Genomic DNA, 19,813 nt, shown 5'->3' on the forward strand with positions numbered 1-19,813 from the left:
CGAAATTTACTTTGCAATTTGCTTCGGAATTTCTTCTAGAGTTTTCTTCGGAATTCCTTTTGGAGTTTCATGCTAAATTTGATTCGGAATTTGATTTGGAATTTATTTTGAAGCTTTGAAATTATTTCGGAATTTTCTTCGGAAGTACCTCTATAATTTTCGTTTCCTCTGGAATTTTCTTCGGTATTTCCTTCGGAATTTTCTCTGGAATTTCCTTCGGAATTTTCTCTGCAATTTCCTTCGGAATATCCTCTGGAATTACCTTCGAAATTTCCTTTGGAATTTCCTTCGCAATTTCCTCTGGAATTTCATTCGGAAATTACTTTGGAATTTCTTTCCGTATTTCCCCTAGAATATTCTTCGAAATTATCTCTGGAATTTCTTTCGGGATTTTCTCTGGAATTTCCTTCAGAATTTTCTCTAGAATTTCTTTCAGAATTTCCTCTGGAATTTCCTTCGGAATTTCCTCTAGAATTTCCTGCGAAATTTCCTCTGGAATTTCCTGAGAAATTTCGTCTGGAATTTCCTTCGGAACTTTCGCTGGAATTTCCTTCGGAATTTCCGCTGGAATTTCCTTCGTTATTCCCTCTGGAATTTCCGTTGGAATTTCCTTTGGAATTTCCTTCAGTATTTCCTCTAGAATTTCCTTCAGAATTTTCTGTAGAATTTCCTTTGGAATTCGCAAAACTAAATTGGAAAGGTTACGAGGCTCAATGCTTGATCTCTGAGATGAGTGCATCTGAAATCACGAAGTAGCAAGCGGATTTTGTATGAGACGAGGACTCCAAACTGGTTCAGCTTAGTGAAGTGTTGCATTCCGAATGAAAATCACGCAAAACTTTTCAAAAGACCTTTCTAACAATGAGAGGCTTTCTAGAAAACTCTTTTGTTGTTAACTAAGTTACCTTTACATTTTTCGTCGAACATTACGCAAATATTATGTAGTAGTCCACACCATAATCTTTCGGTCTGTAGATATTAAGGTTGAAATTTTTACAATGATACCATAATTAAGGAAAGTGGACGAGACTTTTTCGAGAAATCATGGTTTCAAACTATACGAAAAATGATGCACCCTAATGGAAAATAAGAGAAACTCCCTAATGAAATATGTTAACAGTATCCTACGATGATGTCGCATATCAAATGGAACTAGAGGCGCATGAATTCAGAGGAATTTAAAGCCTCTCTAAACAAAAATATCACGAATCTAATGAAGGAAATGCCCTACGATGATGAAAGAGGTGATAAAATACTATTGTTTTTAATATCCCATTCAAATTATGATTTTTCGACAGAAAAGCCTACCCGAATGGAAAATAAGTGAACCACCCTAATAAAATACCACATATTAAATGTAGAAAATGGCTGACGATAATGTGAGAGATGTTCCAATACTATTGTCTTCAATATTCAATTAAAATTCTATTTCTTATTTTTTTTTATTTTTTAACAAAAAGGACCACTCTAATGCAAAGTAAATGAACCACCCTAATGAAATATCACATATCATATGCTTTCAGTGGCCAACAATCATATAGGATATGTTTCAATACTATTGCCTTGAATTTCTCAGCAATTGAATTCAAATCGTTCATTTCAAATTCAATTCTCTCCCCCAACTCAAAAATTTACTAAGTCCCAAAAGGTCGATTTTTTCAAAAAAAAAAAATTTTTCCAAATAACACCAGATCTCGACGTTTCATGCATTTCTTAGACATCTGGCATCAAAAAAAAAATTTCGATTTCGGAAATTTCATGTACCCCCCCCCCCTTTGGAGATTTTTCATGGGTCTAAAAAGCCAAACTTTGACCGCTTTGGGGGTCCACTTAATGAAGTCCGATTGAGCTCAAATTTTGCATGGGGACTTTTTTCGAGGAGACAAAACTTTTGAGCCCTATCTTTTTTTGAAATTCGAAAAATCGATTCTCATTGGCACCCTAATTCATGTCGATATCTCTTAATACTAAAATTTCAGAGCGTAAGATCTCTTATCCGGAGCTTATGTATTTGTTTCAAAGCGGAAAGAGCGTTGATCCTTGGATGTTTCGAAACAGAGGATACAGATCAAAGGTATCAATTTGGAGATTCCTTCGATTTTGAGAACTGTTAGGTTGTTTAACCTTAAATATGTGTTTAATCAACGGATTTGATTAAATTTTGAGCTTCCGGAAAATTATAACAACGAATTTGAGATGAAATCCAATGCCAGCTTGTACTGCGAGCAGATATAATAATTTCATGAAATAATAAAATATATTTTTCCGCCAATTTTAAAATACACTTGAATATTTGCCACGAAAATATTAATCGCGTAATGAAAAGAAAACCGTAAAAAAATTAAAAAATCTCAAAAACACCAAAATATACCTTTCTGGAATTTTGACATACGTTCAAGGGGTGGATCACTCCTGATGCATCTGATGCATCGGAATAATTTCATGCATTTAAATGCACATAAATGCACACTCGACAAATTTTCAACTCATGGCTTGCTCCAACAATTCGTTGTTGTTTTTGTCAAAGTGTCAAACTCATTCTTCCATACTCACTCAAAAACGGTTGACCAGAGGAACTAAACACATTTAGTACCTGTAAAGTAAATTGAGAACCGGATATCGGCATTTGGATAACAGCTTCATCAAAACGGGTTAAATCTCTCCGTGGATAGTATGCAGTTCAGTTACGGGGAAACGCAGCTTTATGTCTGTTATAAGCAGGACTGCATCCGGAAGGGACTGTTTTACGTGCTCTATGACCCTGATAATCAAATACCGTTATATCCCGCCAGCCTAATGATTGGTTGGCCACTTGCTGGCATTTATGAGAAGGTTAAAGAGAAATAAATGGAAAGTTCAAGGCAATGTTTCCTGAAGATTTATCTGATTATACCATTGGCGTAGCTAGGATTTTTTTCTGGAGGGGGCCTAGGGGGGGCCTGGCAAATACTTGTTTTGCAGAAGTAATGTCGTTCGCAATAATCACGATTTTCACAAATTTGGTAGTTTTTACAGATTTGTATCGATTTCATTCATTTATAATTTTGTCTCATTTCGTGACATATCAGTGATATTTGTAAATTTCAATCATCGCTACGAAACAGATTCATTTATGTTGTAACCAGTCAAAAATCTTTAAAGAATTCTAGCAAAAAGCTCACAAGGATTGTCTTTTGTGTTTCTCCTTTGATTATTTCAGGAATTAAATCATGTGCTTTGAAGAGTTTCCTCTGAGAATCCCTACAGGAATTCATTCATGAATTATGTTCGCACTTTTCAGTGCTTTTTTCAAGAACTCCTTTACTAGTTTTCATTGAGTTCGTCCTGGGATTCCCCAAGAGAATCATTCTCAGACTTTTTGATCTCATCAGAAAATTTCTCGAAGAATTTCTATCGAACTGCTTAAAAAATCGTTTGAAGAATTCCGCATTACAAATTCTTTCAATACTTTCTCCTCGAAGGTCCTCTAGGTACACATTACATATAAATTCCAATTGTTAGTTTAAAGTATCCCCCTGTGTTCATAAATAATTTGTTTAGGATTTCTAAGGATTTCTCCAATATATAGAACAAAAATATATAGGATTCTCACCAAAAATGACTTCACAATCAACAAGCAAGGATTCATTCCACGAATTCTTCAGAGAGTTCACTAACAGTTTTTCCAACTTTGCTTTTGAATTTCTTTCTAAGGTTTCTCTATAGAATTGTTTGAAGAAATCGTAGCAAAATTATCCAGACATCCTGCAAAAATATTAATTGGCTCTTCCAGGTGTTACTTTAAGGATTCCTAGCAATATTCCACAAAAATTTCCTGAGCAATTTAAAAGAATTCAATTGGGAAATTTTATTCATGATTGCTCAGAGAAGCTCTCCGCAAGAAATCTGTATTTTTTCACAGATAATTATTTTTTTGATTTATCTAAAATCAAGGTGCAACATCTCTTCCGTGAAAATAATCAAAGATTCCCGAGTGTTTGAACAGAGATTTATTAGAGAATTATATTATTGTTTCTTGTAGATTCTTCTGAAAAATTACCAAAGATTCATCTTAGCATTTTCCAGAGCTTTTTTCATAAAACCGCACTAACGATTCTTTTGGGATTTTAAATGAACATTTTTTTCACCAGATTCACTAAACACTTGCAATTCATTCTTAATCTTAAAAAAAAATCTCGAGAAGTTCCATCAAGTATTCTTTCAGGTTCTAGAAATAACTCATTTTTTTGCGAATATAAATCTCAGGAATCTTTCATAAAATAAGACATATAAAAATTTAAACACTCTCCATTTTTTGGGTCTAAAACTACTCCTGGAAAAACTTAATATTTTTTAGGGATTGCTTTATAAATTCCTCTATGAATCACTCCATATCAGATTTCTAAAGTAACGAAAGGTTTGAAATAACCTTATTGATATGTTATTGAATAATTGCAGCTTAAACATACTTCGGAAAATATCGAAGAATTCCTGTCGTAAAATTAAAGAATTTCTGATACATGTTAACAATGTACCTCACAGAAAAGCTTAAGTGGTTCTTGTAGGATTTACTACATAAAATCATATTCATTTTCGACGTTTTTTACTGAAAGTATTTGTAACTAGAGTCTTATATAATATTTAGTATGAACTCTGAAGATTCATGATACTATGGTGAACATATTGATGTAGAACCCATTTTTTCCTACCTCTAGAAATTCCAAACAAATTTTTATGAAGGTTTTATTATCGACTATTTTGTAGTACTGTAGAAGTTTAACGTGAAAATGTAAGATTCTAATTTTACCCTTTCTTTCCCACAGCTTTGTTTGACAATTTAACTATCAAAATGGCGTTTCAAAAAACAAAAAGTTTTTACAAATAAGCTATATTATTCAAAATCACAATAATTTTTTTATTGTTTTTCAATAGTTAGTTGATTGTTTTCCAATAGTTTGACCCTCAGGTCACTTATTTCGATGTTTGATAAGACAAATGAGCGAATAAATGTATTCCAATCATTATTGAGCTACTCGTACCAATTCGGTTTAGCTACCGTTCGTTGAAAATCGGTGGCACCTGTGCTACCATGGGAAAGAGAGGGTTAAATCTTAGTGAAAACTTCTGCACTACTTTGAAATTTTGTTGAGGAATTCCTGATGGATTTTCAGGAATTAGAAACTATACGCATAAGAATTCTGTATTTTTTCACAATTTGTATAATTAGATTTAGATTCTTTAAAACGATGCTTTTCGGAGTATGGAAAGATTTGTACGAGGTTCCTCAAAGCGGTTTGCGAAGGAAGAAGAAACATTAAAATGTTGAAGCAAGTCGAACAATAGGTGGGCAATGGTACAATGAAAGATGATTTATAATATCTTATCTACAGGTAAATTACAGGATAGTAAAATACTCTCTTATGAATTAACAAATAAAATAAATTTCTCGAGGTCCATCAGAATCTTTTTTATCCTTAAAAGCTATCTTTCCTTGATTTCTGGTTTTCCAGAATTCTGCCAGAAAGCCTCTAGAAATTACGCTTTCGTATCGCACAAAAATTCAAACCAAGAACCAATTTCTAACGAAGTGTTTTAAGGAAAATCAATAAAAATTTCTTTATGAATATCTTAATAAATTTTCTCCTTCCCAGTTATTTTGCTACAGACTCCTCTACCGCTATGCTTATTTCGAAAGCAAAATTTTCCTGGAGGTTTTCAACAAATTTCCTCTAAAGATTCGAGGGTAAGAGACATTTTGAAAACATTTTTTTTACAATTCTTGAATGATCCGGGGATTTGAACCAAAATTTCTAAAAAAGAAAACATAGAAAACTTTTTGACGCAATTTGTGAAATATTTTAGAAATATTTCTTAACGACTTTTGATGAAATTTGCGGAAGAATTTGTAATAAATTTTTTGGGAAAACTATTTAGAGCAATTTCTAATAGAGAATTTCTAATAGAGAATTTCTAATAGAACTTTCAGCGAAATACCTCTGAATTAGATTTAACAGAATTAATGATTTTTTGGAGGAATTGCGAGCGAAAACTTTTTGAAAGATAAAGTAACATTTTTAAGGTAAAGCTGGGAACATTTTCCGAAACCAATTTGATAATAAAAAGTTGACATAGGAGTGGATGTCCACCAGGATGAATTCGCTTTGAAAGTATGTACAAGTCCAACAATATTGTTTGACTTATTTCGAAAAGATTTGCAAAAGTTCTGAAGCCCCCCTTAAATATTCTGTGAGGTATTTGATTAAACTAAAATTTTATAATGCATATCGAAAAGCTTTTTGAAAAATTATGCTACAAATTTGTTGAATATTAATCAAATAATTTTGGAATTAATAATCTTTCTTGAAAAAATATTGTTCAAGCAATAAATTTGTTCATGCAAAACTACTTAAAAAATTGAATCAAAATCAAAGAGAGCTAAGGTAACTATGGTCGATTTTGTTACATTTTTTTCACGCCATGTTAAACTTCTACCATTCATTTGAAGAAAACTTGGCCATGCCGAAATTCCTTGAAAAATTCTTATTTTTCGAAAAGAATTCCCGCTATGTATTGTCTGAGAAATTCCTATAGTAACTTTGTCTATTTTTTCAATTATTTTTTTCGGACATCATACCAGTTGAAGTTAAATGGATTTCTTTAGTGGATTCTCATAAGGGTAATCAGCATCACCACACACCTCGAGCAGGGTATCCTCCAAAAACATGAGAAATCAGACTGCAGTGCTGCTCTATGCTGAAACAGAATTAATTGAATTGTTCAGAAAAATAAACTAATTTTTGGGATCTTCCATTTTTTCATACCACGATATTTTTGGTAATGGATATGTCAGAAAAATTGTGCTTACCGCATACAACATGAAGCTAGTTCTAACAGTAACCAATCGATCGACAGCCGGACGGATAAGCTTTCGGTTGTCGCGTGATTCACCAAAGTCAGAACTATCACGCTGATGCTGTATAAGACAAGCGAGGTTTTCTCGCTATAGTGTTCTACAACATAAAATAACGTAACTACTGAAGAAAGTTTTGTCAATAACAAGAGTCATGTACCTAGATTGATTCAGAAGATTTTGCTGCAAGTTAAATTGTTTGTTTGTTTTTTAATTTTTTAATTTTATTATCATCAAAAATTCTGGGGGGGGGCCTGGATGGTTCTGGAGGGGGCCAGGCCCCCCTGGCCCCCCCTGTTCCTACGCCAATGGATTATACCTATTCATATCAACGTCATGTTTTATAACTTGGGCAACCACGGAAGGTTGACTTGCTTTTCAGCGAGTTTTCTACATGGCCGGGAGCCTGCGGATCCCTGGTTGTGAAACGTGGCGTTAAGTGGGTCTAGACTCTAGAGCTTATCGTACCCTACTTGTCCTCTATCCACATTGAAGGAAATAAAACAAACTTGACAATAATTAACATAGTTTTTGTTACTATATTTCCACTTAGATTTTGATTGAAAAGCTAGATGTGGAATTCCATCCGTCACCAGTAAGGCACAGACTTTTTCGGGAAAGATGTTCCGGTTACTCCTGCTTCTAAACAGCACTGTAATCAGGAACTTGATGCCTCAAAGACCTGTGAACGGCATCGAACATGCATGCATTTCAAAAATAGTATATTTTTTTCCATTCTTCAACAATCTGAAATGAATGAAGTTTTTATTTAATTTGTAGCAGATTATAAATAAAATAGAAAAGAAAATTAGACTTTCACCCTTTCACAACAAACAACGATGCGTTACTATAGCACGACACGATGGTGCGAATCAGGGCTAAATTGATTGGAATGTCGAAAAAATGCATCTGATGCAATTTGATGTACATTCGATGTACACTGAACAAGTGATCCACCCCTTGCATACGTTTCATCAAGTATTGCTCTATGTTGCCTGAAAAATTGAGCTTGCGTTTTTTGCGCTTTTGGAGATATTAAGGTTCAGAAATTGCTCTATTTTTCAAGTTTTTTCATGAATTCTTAAGTTTTATGCGTCGTATTATTAAAATTTTTCCACCAAAGCTTGCGTTTGTTATATATTTATCAGCAAAAAATATTATATGACATGGTTCTTAGGAAAAATGTCAAATTCGGTGAAAAAATCGTTTTTTCACTAAGTTTCTCTAATTTTGCCAATAACTCAAAAACAGTAGGCTGTGGAATTTTGACGTCTTGGATAGAGTTGTTTATTTTATCAAAATGAACAACTTTGTCGAACATGTCAAGTCTCTAGAACGTCACAGTAAAAAGTTAGATTGTGGCGCCACCTATGCGGACGATTTACGAACTATCCGTTTATGGCAGTAGACCGGAAACGCTTCGTTACCGAGTTATTAATTATGTCCCGCCAGATTGCGTCCCTGGCCCATAGTGCATTGTTTTTTTTTTTTTTGGGGATTGCATCAGAAGTTCTTTTTTAGATTTCATTAGAAGTTCATTTAGATATTCCACCAAGAATTCTTCTAGAGATTCTATCAAAAGTTTCTGTAGGATTCAATAGTTTCTTCAGAGATACCACCTGGAATTCGTACAGGGGTTCTATCAGATGTTTTCCTAGGGGGATTCCATCAGGAGTTCATTCGGAGACTGTACCTGGAATTTCTCCAGAGATTGTATCAGGGGTTCCTCAAGGAATGCCATCAGGATTTTTCGTCAGGAAACCCTCCAGGGATTTCATCAGGAGCTCAAATAAGGATCCCGTCAGAAGTTTCTTCAGAGATTCCATTAAGAGTTTCTTCAGGGTTTACATCAGAAGTTATTCAAGGAATTACTGCAGGATATCCTCTAGTGGTTCCATTAGGAGTCCTTTTAGGGATTTTATCAGGAGTTTTAACTGGAAGTCCTTCAGGAACTCTATCAACAGTTTTTTTTTTCTAGGGATTCCATCAGAAGTTTCTTCTAGGCATTTCATCAGGAGTCTTTCAATAGATTCCATTGGGAGTTTCTGCAGGGATTCCATCAGAAATTCTTCCATGCATTTATTTTGAAATACTTCTAAGGCTTCATTATTAAATCCTCCTAGGACTTCATCATGAACACCTTCTAGGATTCAATCAGAAGTTCTGTAAGGTATTATATCAGGAGTTCTTCCAAAGTTTCCTTCAGGAATTTCTCTAGGGCAGGGATTGAATCCTGAGAAAATTGAGAGAATCTCTCGCGTATCGCTCTCTGTAACTGTCATAACATACGTCACATTATGAGAGACTGTTTATCGTAGACTGCTACAACTTTGATCAGATCAAGGGGATAGCAGCTCTAAACAAAGCTCAATACCTGGGGGACACTTTAGCAATCTAAAATTTGGGGATATCGTATCAGTAAAATAAAACACCTACCCCCAACGGTGAACAAGCGAGAAAAAGGATTTTATTATCGCTCTCTCTTAGGCACTCCCATTCGCTGCTTTTATTTATCTGACTTGTTACAACTTGCGATACATTGCCGATCATGGACCGAAACAGATGGGATGTTTTTCTTTGCTTGCTTTGATTGTGCTTCAATATCAAATGAGAGCGAATTCTGCAATGCCTGCTCTAGGGTTATTCAGGCTATTAGGGCGAAGTAGGCCGTCATTGAGATGTGTACACGTCGTTGATGATTGTTGCTAATTCATCTCACGATTTCGAGTCAAAGAAAATCAGTTGGTTTTGCACTGACACAGCTGAAAAAGTATCAGCATACTTTATGTATGTTAGCGCGTACAGTGATACTTTTTCAAGTGAATATAAACTATCAAGCCTGAGTTTTATCACATTGAAACTCAAGCTGAAAAGTCATCATTGCTGCTAAAACGATTGACGGGCTACTTAGCTTTCAATACGGATTATTCCCTGAATTTATGAAGGTATTCTACCAGAATTTTCTTTCAGGATTTTTTCTATTCTTCAAAGCATTCCGACAGGTATTCTTCAAGAGAGCCCTCCCAGAATTAATTAAAGGAAGTCCCCCGAAATTCCTCAAGGAATTTATCTCGGTATTCCTACAGGAATTCCTCTCGAAAAAAAATCCAAGGATCTTCAAGAATAATCAGGAGTTTCTCAACAGATTTTACCAGAATTTTTTTTATTAGTATTGTATCATTGGAATTACTCGGGAGATTTATTCCGGAATTTATCGTGGAATATCATCAGAGATTCTTGGGGGTTTTCAGGAATTCCTTCAGCAATTAAACCATACTGGAAGGAATTGATGGATAAATGCTTTTAGGAATCCTCGGAGAAATTTCTGGAAGATTCTCGAAGTAATTCCTTCAGAAATCCCAGGTCGAATGCCTCGTAGAGTCCCTTCAGCGATACAAAGAAGAATCTTTGAAGGAAACACTGGATGAATTTATAAAAGAACTTATTGAAGATTTCCTAGAAAGATCCCCGGGAAATAACCTGGGGGAACCTCTCAAGAAATTGCAAGCGGAATCTCTAAAGGAATTCCTGATGGAATCTCTTAAAGGAAGTTTCTTAAACTCTTTTGCAGTATTTCTTGTGGAAACCCTGAAGGCTTTCTGGTGGAATCCCAGCAAAAACTCCTTGATAAATCCTTGAAAAACTTCTGGGTAGAATCACTGTAAGAGTTCGTGGAATAAATCCCTGCATGTATTTCTGTAGGAAATCTGTAGGATTTCCTGGAGGTATGTCTACTGAAATCGCTAGAAGAGTGACTTGAAGATTTTTGATCGAAGCAATTCCTGTATTAATGTCGTAGAAGGGATTCCTTTAGAAATCTCTTTAAAATTACTTGAGGAATTCGTGTTGCATTGCAGGAAAAGAATCCTTAAAGAAATTCCTGAAGTTTCGTTCAAGAAATTCCTGAACAAATTTATGGATGATTTTTCGGTTGAATTCTTGAAGGAAGCATTGGATGAATCACTGCAGAAATCCTTTTGGAATCTGTAGAAAAATTGCAAGAAAAAATCGCTTAACTACTTTTGGAATTCCTGAAGCAACTCCTGGTGGAATTGAGGAAGTAATACTAGGAGGAAGTCCTGGAGAAATACTTCTGGTGATGAATTTCTTGAGGAACCCCTTGAGAAGCATCTGAAAAAAAAAACGTCATGGTATTCCTGTATAATGCATGATCGAACCCTTTGAAGTTACTTATAATATATGTAATTCCTGAAGGAGTCTTTGAAGAAATTGTTATAGCCATCTTTGGAGTAATTCTTGCAGGCAGTCTTTTAGCAAGCTCTGAAATATTACTGAAGAGATCAGTTGAGGATTTTTTTGGATTGATCTTTGAAGGAATAAAAGAAGGAAATCCTGAATATTAAGTAGAGGAAACTTTGAAGGAATCTCTGGAAGAGTGTCACCTGAAGGTATGTCTTAAGGATTTTCCCCGTGAGAATTTATAGTTGAATCTGTTGATAAATTCATAGAAGAATTATTGATAAAATTCCTGGTAGAAACCCAGGAAGGATTTCTGGTGGAAACCTTAGTATAACCCATGTATTCCTGGAAAATTTTCGAAATAGAATAACTAGAGGAAACCCCATAAGATTCTAGATATAATCTTTCAAGATATTACCATAGCCATTCCCATATCGATTACTGTTCAGAATAATCCCTGACAGAGACCCTTTATAATTTTAGAAGTTGATCGCGATTTGTTCTATGAGTTACGTCTGTTTTTCTGTGGTTTTAGTTTAGCGTGTAAGTGATTGTGGGAAATTTTCCTATTTGCCTTAAGGTTGATACTTTTCTCCTCGACTTTCCAGGGCAAAGAGTTACTACGTGCTTGTCACACGATACACAAATGCAAACATGATTTTTTTTCAAATATTTTGTTACTAATTGTAAATAGTGTCCATAAGTTCTACGCTACTACGCTGAGCAGGCTTTTCTCCAGTTGTAACGCTGCTGGAGAGAAGATGAAGATCCATTTTTGCTTCCAGTGGCTTCATGACCATCGTGGTATAATTCGTTCTGAAAGCCACATCTATCCCATTATCGCAGCGCACCCACCTCAAACCGTCTAATTTGTGTCAACCCTAATCATTTTTACATTAAGCATGATATAGCGATTTTACCAGCCTCATCGCGCAGTGGTTTTGTAATTGCCCTGCTTCTTAACCGACTTTCCACTGATCTCACTCAGATAGAGAGCAGAAGAAAGGCGCCCATCATCGCGATTTTCCGCCGTTTCCTTGCGATCCGGTGCAAGCGGACCAGCCGAAAATGTCATAACCATTCGTCGTTGCTGGTTTTAAGTTGGTTTATTATTGTACACGGATTTCAGCTTTACGCCCATTAGGTACCCAGCAAGAATCCACCACCAACAACCACCCACAGCCAGGCAGGACCAAGAAGGCCTCAGATTCATCGCATCCGCTTCGCATCGCTTGCCAATGGGGTTGGTTTTTCCGGATTTAATTTTATCTTATGATTACAGTTTTCCTTTTTCACGAGCCGGAACCAAGATCTTCGCTCTCATCCCCAACCAGACCACGCGACTGCCGATGAAGGATTGTTATCCTCTCGTTGCTGCACGAGCGTTAGATTCTGCCGTTGCACACAGGGGTAATTTGGGGAAAACATGGTCAAAATTATTTCTTTTCCATAATAATTTCACACATACCTGAGACTAAGATTTTATCAAACTTGAATGGACCTAATATTTTCCTTATGAAAAATTCCAAGGTGGACGATCCATCAGGCAAAGTATGAGAATACTTTTAGTGACTTTCTTTAAAAATAATAATTCATGTGATTCCCACGTGAAAAAAATCTCCTGAATTAAATGACAAAAATTCTTTAATAGTTTCGTTCCTTTGTTTTCTACATCAACAGTGGAAAAACATCGCTTGTCGTACGCAGCATCAGCGTGGCGGTTCTGACTTCGATGAATCGTGTGACAACCGAAAGATTAACCGTCCAGATGTTGCTCGATTGGTTACCACTAGAACCAGCTTATTGTTGTGTGCGATAAGCTTAATTATTAACTATTCGAAATCTCCGTTGCAAAAATACAGTGGTAGTGAAAAGCATCAGTATACTAGAAATTCAGTTTCCAAAATTCGTATTTCTTAATAATGCGTACAATATTGTTTTGAATGTTTTGGCATAAAGCAGCGTATTCACTGCATTATGATTTCCCATGTTTTTGGAGGATGCCCCGCTCGAGTTGACTGGTGACTTGTTCCCTTATAAGAAATCTCCAAAGAAATCCATATATTAATTGCAACTCATATAATGTCCGACAAAATTAATTGATGAAAATAGGCGAAAGTACTAAAGGTACTTCTTAGATTTCTTAGACAATTTTTTTGGCGATAGTTAAGCCTTTATTCGTAGAAGATCTTTTGAAGGAATTTCAACATGGCTAAATCTTCAATTGTTTTTAATTCCAACTGTAAATTTTTTATATGATTTTTCTTCAATTTTTCCAAGTAATTTCGCATGAATAAACTTATTGCATAAAATCCAAACCAAGCAAAAATATAACATTCTTGAGAATTTCCAAACAAAGATTTGACTTATTTCCATCACAATTAAATTTCTCAAGGAAACCATTTACTTCAAATCTTTTGGAAATTAGTCAAATAATATTTTGAGATTTATTCATTATTTCAACGTTCCTTCTAGAGGACAACAATTGCACCTGTGATAACTTCTTATCCACAAATTGATTTCAAAATATGCTACCAGATTTTACCAAATTAAAGTTTAATCTACCAAAAGTTCAAAGTTTTCCCTCGAAATTCCTCAAAAACATAATTGATTCTGTTCTTTCTTAGACGGAAATATTTTGTTGAAAGTTCTATCAAACATACCTTTGTGAATTCCTTCAAATATTTGTCCCAAAAATTTCATTACAAATTCTTTTGTGAAATTCATTAAAAGTCTATCGAATTTATTTTCAAAATGCATCACAAATGGAGGATTTCCGGATTATTGAGGAACTATCTATGAACAATAGTTTGGGAATGACTCTTGCCTTCGAATGATCAGAGGAAATTTGTTTAAAAACTCCATGTATACTTTTGTCGCAGAAATCAGTATACCAATGAAGGCATCTGTAAAGAAATATTTAGCATAATTAAGAATAATGAAATTATCAAGGAACTTTCTTAAACCATTTTTTCGAAATTGTTTTATCAGTTATTGGTAGAATCCGTATTTTTGTATTGAATTGTTGTACAATTCCTGGAGGCTTTCTGGTAGAGTTCTGTGGAATCAAGAAGCCAAAGAGGTATTTTGTTAGTTTTCAAGGACAATTTCCAAAGAAGATTCTGATGGAACTTGCTTTTTTTAATTAATTAGAGAGGTTTCAAATATCCTCTAGTCACCTGTAGAGAAAATATTATAAATAATCACTTATTTTTCGTTGATGCGCTGTCTGTTGCTTTTACTAGCTTCAACATTTTGTTGCTTCTCCTTCCTTCGCATGACACTTTCTTGAGAAGCTTTGAGCCAATTTTTTTCATACTCCAAAAAGTAACACTTTAAAAGAAAAAATATTATATCCAAGAAGTCTTGAAAAGTGGCAGGATTCTGAAGTATGGTTCCTGATTTCTGAAAGTCCATCAGGAATTCCTCGACAAATTTACAAAGTAGATTCAGTAAAATCTCTCATTACGTATTATATCATAAGACATATTTGGCAATGTTCTTGAAAAAAACACCAATATTTTTACGTTAAAATTCTAAAGCTCGAAGACGAAGAATAAAAGAACAAGAATTTTGTAGTGAATCATACATAAACCATCTAAGCTTCTCTCATCACCAGAAATTTCGTCAAAAAGTTTAAGAAATTCTAGTGTGAAAACAAGTGAAGACAAGAAATCAGTATTTTTTCCGAATTTAATTTAAGTTGAAATTATTCAAAAAATGTTCTTCCAAAACTGTTTGTATGTGGTACATTATAAATCAGATATTGATTGAATATGGGTATGGAATGAGTTGTAATGTTATTTGTAAAGCAATCTCGAAAAAAATATTTAGAAATTACTTGAGTAGCTTTTTTTTAACAAAATATGGAGAGTGGATAGATTCCTAGATGTTATTTATAGAACAATCACTGGATTATCATTTGGATAAATTTATGAATTAATTGTAAGAACTGGAAGAATACATGATGGAATTTCTGGAGAGTTTTCTTTTTGAGAAGTTCAAGAATGAATTGGGTAATCGTTTAGTAAATCTGTTCAAAATTTTCTATTAAAAATCCCCAGAAGAATCGCTAATGCTGTTGCAAGTAAAAAAATCTGGAAAGTACTGGGATGGATCTATGGTGAATTTTTCGGAAGAATCCTTGGATGACATCCCAGGTAAAACAATAATATAATTCTATGAGAAAAAAAAATCCGTGAGCAAATTACTCGGGAATTCTTTGAATATTTTCGCGGAAATGTTTTTGAAAGAACAGTTGAACGTATTCCGCTAGAAACTTTATAGGAATGTTTGCATTTTTCTTCAATTTGCTTAGGTAGGCCACTATATTTTTAGTGCGAGAGAATTTTAAAGGACCGTGGGGAACAAAATCAAATTTATTTTTAGATAAATATTAGGAAACACTAAGAAAATTTTCTGTGAAAAAAATACAGATAGATCTGCGGAGAACTCTCTGACAATAAACATGGAAGAATTTTTTTTTATTATTATTTTGCTGCGAATTTTCAAGCAACCCTTAAAGCATTTCCGAGAAAATTTCTGAAAGATATGTTGGCAAGGGTGGAACAATTTGTAGAAAGAATCCCTGCTTGGTGATCTTTAAGGCCATTTTGGTAATTCTCAGATATTCAAGAAATTCCTGAACAAATTATTAATAATCAGCTGGATGATATTCTACAATCACAATTGGAATTAATGTATAATAAGTACGCAAATGACCGTTATTGAATAATATTTAAAACTGTTTAAAAGAACTTTAACATCATTCTTGGGTGGATTTCTTCAAGAGACGAATTCCATGTCAAATCGGTCAGTCTCAGAACTCAACCATCTTCGATTTGCAGTAAATTTAGCACATGTTTTTGGTACGATACAATAAGTATTTTTCATAGAAAAATCGATCATTTTAACTTGAGAATAACTTTTGAAAATGACCCATAATTTTTTGCATGCAATTTATTAGAAAAATTCCAACTCCGTAACTGTTGATTTTAGAAAAAAAAGTGTTCTATGAAGAAGTTGTAGTGAACCGTTTAAACTATAAGAAAAAAAAAATGGGTGCAGAACCACTTGGACACTTCCATGATTCACTTTGGCATTGAGGTGTTTTCTCGGTCAAATTGCCTGAAACTGTACAATTAGCAGCGCATCAGTACGACGCATAATTGTGGCAAAATATGAGCTCTGTAGTTTTCAAAAAACCCCATTGACGAATTCCATCCAGAATGAGTCGAAAAAAAAATAAAAATCGTGCTCGATAGTCTTCTACTTGGATTAAATTTTGCACATGTTTTTGGTATGGTAGAATAACTGTGTGAATGATCATTTTGACTCGAGTGTAACTTTTGAAAATGGCCTATAAATTTTTGCATGCAACTTATTTGAAAAATTCTAACTCCGAAACTATTCATTTAACAAAAAAAAAAAGTTCTATGAAGAAGTTGTAGTGAATTGTTTGGACTATTAGAAAAAAATATACACTAAAAAATATTTTATTTATTTTCGTAAAGTAATCAAAAATAAAACTTCAATTTTGAATTACACAAAAAACCCATTTTTTAACATTTTTTAAATTTTCACCATAGAATCTTGATAATAAAAAGATGTTTGGGGAAAAGTTTCATATTGGAGAAATTTTCAATAAAAAAGTTTATCCAAGAACAACTTTTGGTCGATTTTAAAAGTTTTGATTTTTTGTTAAAATAATTACGTTCTGATGATACAGTAAGCATCTTGAAATGATTCTAAGTCCTAATGATTACATAAAAAAAATTCTCTAGAAGTAGCCATTTTCGAATTATATCGAGTTTAATGCACAAAATATTATTTAAATAATAAAATAGTCCATTTTTCATTAGTTATTCGAGATTCTTCATCAAAGAAAATAAGTTAGTGGAAAGAAATATGGTCTTAACTCTCGAAAACGTATTATTATTAATGGAAAAACGTGAATAACTTAGGAAAATGGCCTATTTTAATATTTAAACAATATTTTTTGCATTTAACTTGATATAATTCAAAAATGGCTACTTCCAGAGAAATTATTCAGTTAATCATTATGGCTGTGAATCATTTCTAGATGCTTACTGTATCATCAGAACGTAGTTATTTTGACAATAAATTAAAATTTTGAAAATCGACGAAAAGTGTTTCTCACTACAACATCTTCATAGAACATTTTTCTTAAATCAACAGTTTCAGAGTTAGAATTTTTAAAATAAGTTTTTTTTTTATTTAGGCACTCCGTGCTTGTGACCACTACTGTGCCGGACTCAGTGGATCTGTAGCTGCTTTATCGATACAGATCTATTTTCAACTTATCTATATTTACATCTAGTTTCACTCTCTCCTACTCTTTTACTCTCACACCGAGCAGGTAGGAGAGAGCTCTGCTATTAGTGAGGCTAGCTGCCTGCGAAGAGGGTCAGTTTGTCTCAGTCACCATCTGATACTGATGGAGGATGGATGTGCTCCGTGAGGCGTCTTCTGGTGGCTGGACGGGTTGTTTTGTGGAGGGGCTGGGAATCGAACCCATGACCTTCCGCTTATGAAGCGGAAGCGTAACCTCATGGCTACAGACCCCCCTTTAAAATAAGTTGCATTCAAAAATTTATAGGCCATTTTCAAAAGTTATTCTTGAGTCAAAATGATCATTTTTTCTATGGAAAACACTTATTCTACCATACCAAAAACATGTGCAAAATTTAATGCAAATCGAAGATGGTCAAGTTCTGACTGACCGATTTGACATGGAATCCGTCCACTGCCGAAATTAATCAAAAGTGCCAAGAATAGGATCCGGCTCCCTACACTGAAAAAATATTTTATTTATTTTCATAAAAAAATAAATTTCAAATTACACAAAAAACACATTTAATATTTTTTGTATTTTCACCATAGAATCTTGATAGTAAACAGATGATTGGGACAGAGTTTCATGATGGAGAAATTTTAAATAAAAAAGTTTTTCTAAGAACAAATTTTGAACGATTTTTAAAATTTTGATATTTTGTCAAAATGAGTACGATCTGATGATACAGTGATACCTCCATGAGTCGATGTTCCATGACTCGATATCGAATCATGGAACCATACTAAAAACAAAATTTCATGGTTACTATGATGGTCCCTAGAAGCAGCTTTCCAAAGGATTTCTGTTCCATTGCTCGATATTTCCATGAGTCGATGGTCCCTTCAATATCGGCTCATGGAGGTTTCACTGTAAAATAAAAATCTTGAAATTTTTCTGAACCATAATGATTATAAGGATCATTTCTCTAGAAGTAGTTATTATCAAATTATATAGAGTTTAATGCAAACAAATCTTATTTAAATATTAAAATAGGCCATTTTCATTAGTTACTCGCGATTCTCCATCAAAAATAATACGTTATCGAGAGTGAAGATCATATTTCTTTCCACATACTCATTTTCCTTGATGGAGAATCGCGAATAACTAATAAAAATAGCCTATTCTAATATTTAAATAATATTTTTTGCATTAGACTCGTAGTAGTTCGAAAATGGCTCCTTCTAGAGAAATTATCCATATAGTCATTATGGTTCAGAGTCACTTCAAGATGCTTATTGTATCATCAACACGTATTAATTTTGACAAAAAAAAATCAAAATTTTGAAAATCGGTCAAGTTGTTCTTAGAAACATTTTTTTTATTAAAAATTTCTCCATCATGAAACTTTGTGCCAAACATCTGTTAACTATCAAGATTCAATGACGATAATTAAAAAAAAATAAGAAATGGGGTTTTTGTGTAAATTTAAATTTAAGATTTATTTTTGAATTTTTTATCAAAATAGATAAAATATATTCCAGTGTATATTTTTTTCTCATAGTCCAAACAGTTCACTGCAACTTCTTCATAGAACATTTTTCTCTCAAATCAACAATTTCGGAGTTAGAATTTTTCAAATAAATTGCATGCAAAAATTTATAGGCCATTTTCAAAAGTTATACTTGAGTCAAAACGATTAATTTTTCTATGGAAAACACTTATTGTATCATACCAAAAACGTGGGCAAAATTAAATCCAAATCGAAGACTGTTGAGCCCGATTCTTATATTTTTGACTCATTCTGGATGGAATTCGTCAAGATGTTTTTTATGCAATTTGAAAGAGATTCTTAAAGAATTTTTATAGTAAAATCAGAAAGCCTAATCTTTTGAATATTAGCTACTAATCTTGAAAATGATTTCCCGTGGGAACTCCCGTAAAAACTGGTAAAGAAATTCTTGGAGAATGCACTGGACAACTTCGGAAATAATTCATGAGGGAATCCTCAGAGAAATCTCTTAATAGCGAATGGTTGAATACCTAAAAAGCTCATGGAAGATATATGAAGGGATTACTTCGTGTGTTTTTTGGAAGATTTTTTGAAGGATTTTTTTACTGGAATAAATATTTTCTGTATGAATATTTAATTTTGCAATTATCACTGATGTATAGCGATATGATACAAAATCGCAAAGAAAAACATCAATAAAAATATACAAACAACGAAATTTATGAAAATCGTGACTTTTGCGACCAACATTACTTCAGTAAACAAATAATTTGTAAAAAACTACAAATTGAACTTTAACACTTCACTTTTTGCGCCTTACTAGTGATTTTAGTATTTTATTTTTTTTGCAAAAAGTGAAGTGTTAAAGTTCAATTTGTAGTTTTAAACATACTCTAAAAATCCCTCCCCTAAATGTAAT

This window comes from Aedes aegypti, chromosome 2 (assembly GCF_002204515.2).
Source record: "Aedes aegypti strain LVP_AGWG chromosome 2, AaegL5.0 Primary Assembly, whole genome shotgun sequence".
In the NCBI taxonomy this organism is placed as follows: domain Eukaryota; kingdom Metazoa; phylum Arthropoda; class Insecta; order Diptera; family Culicidae; genus Aedes; species Aedes aegypti.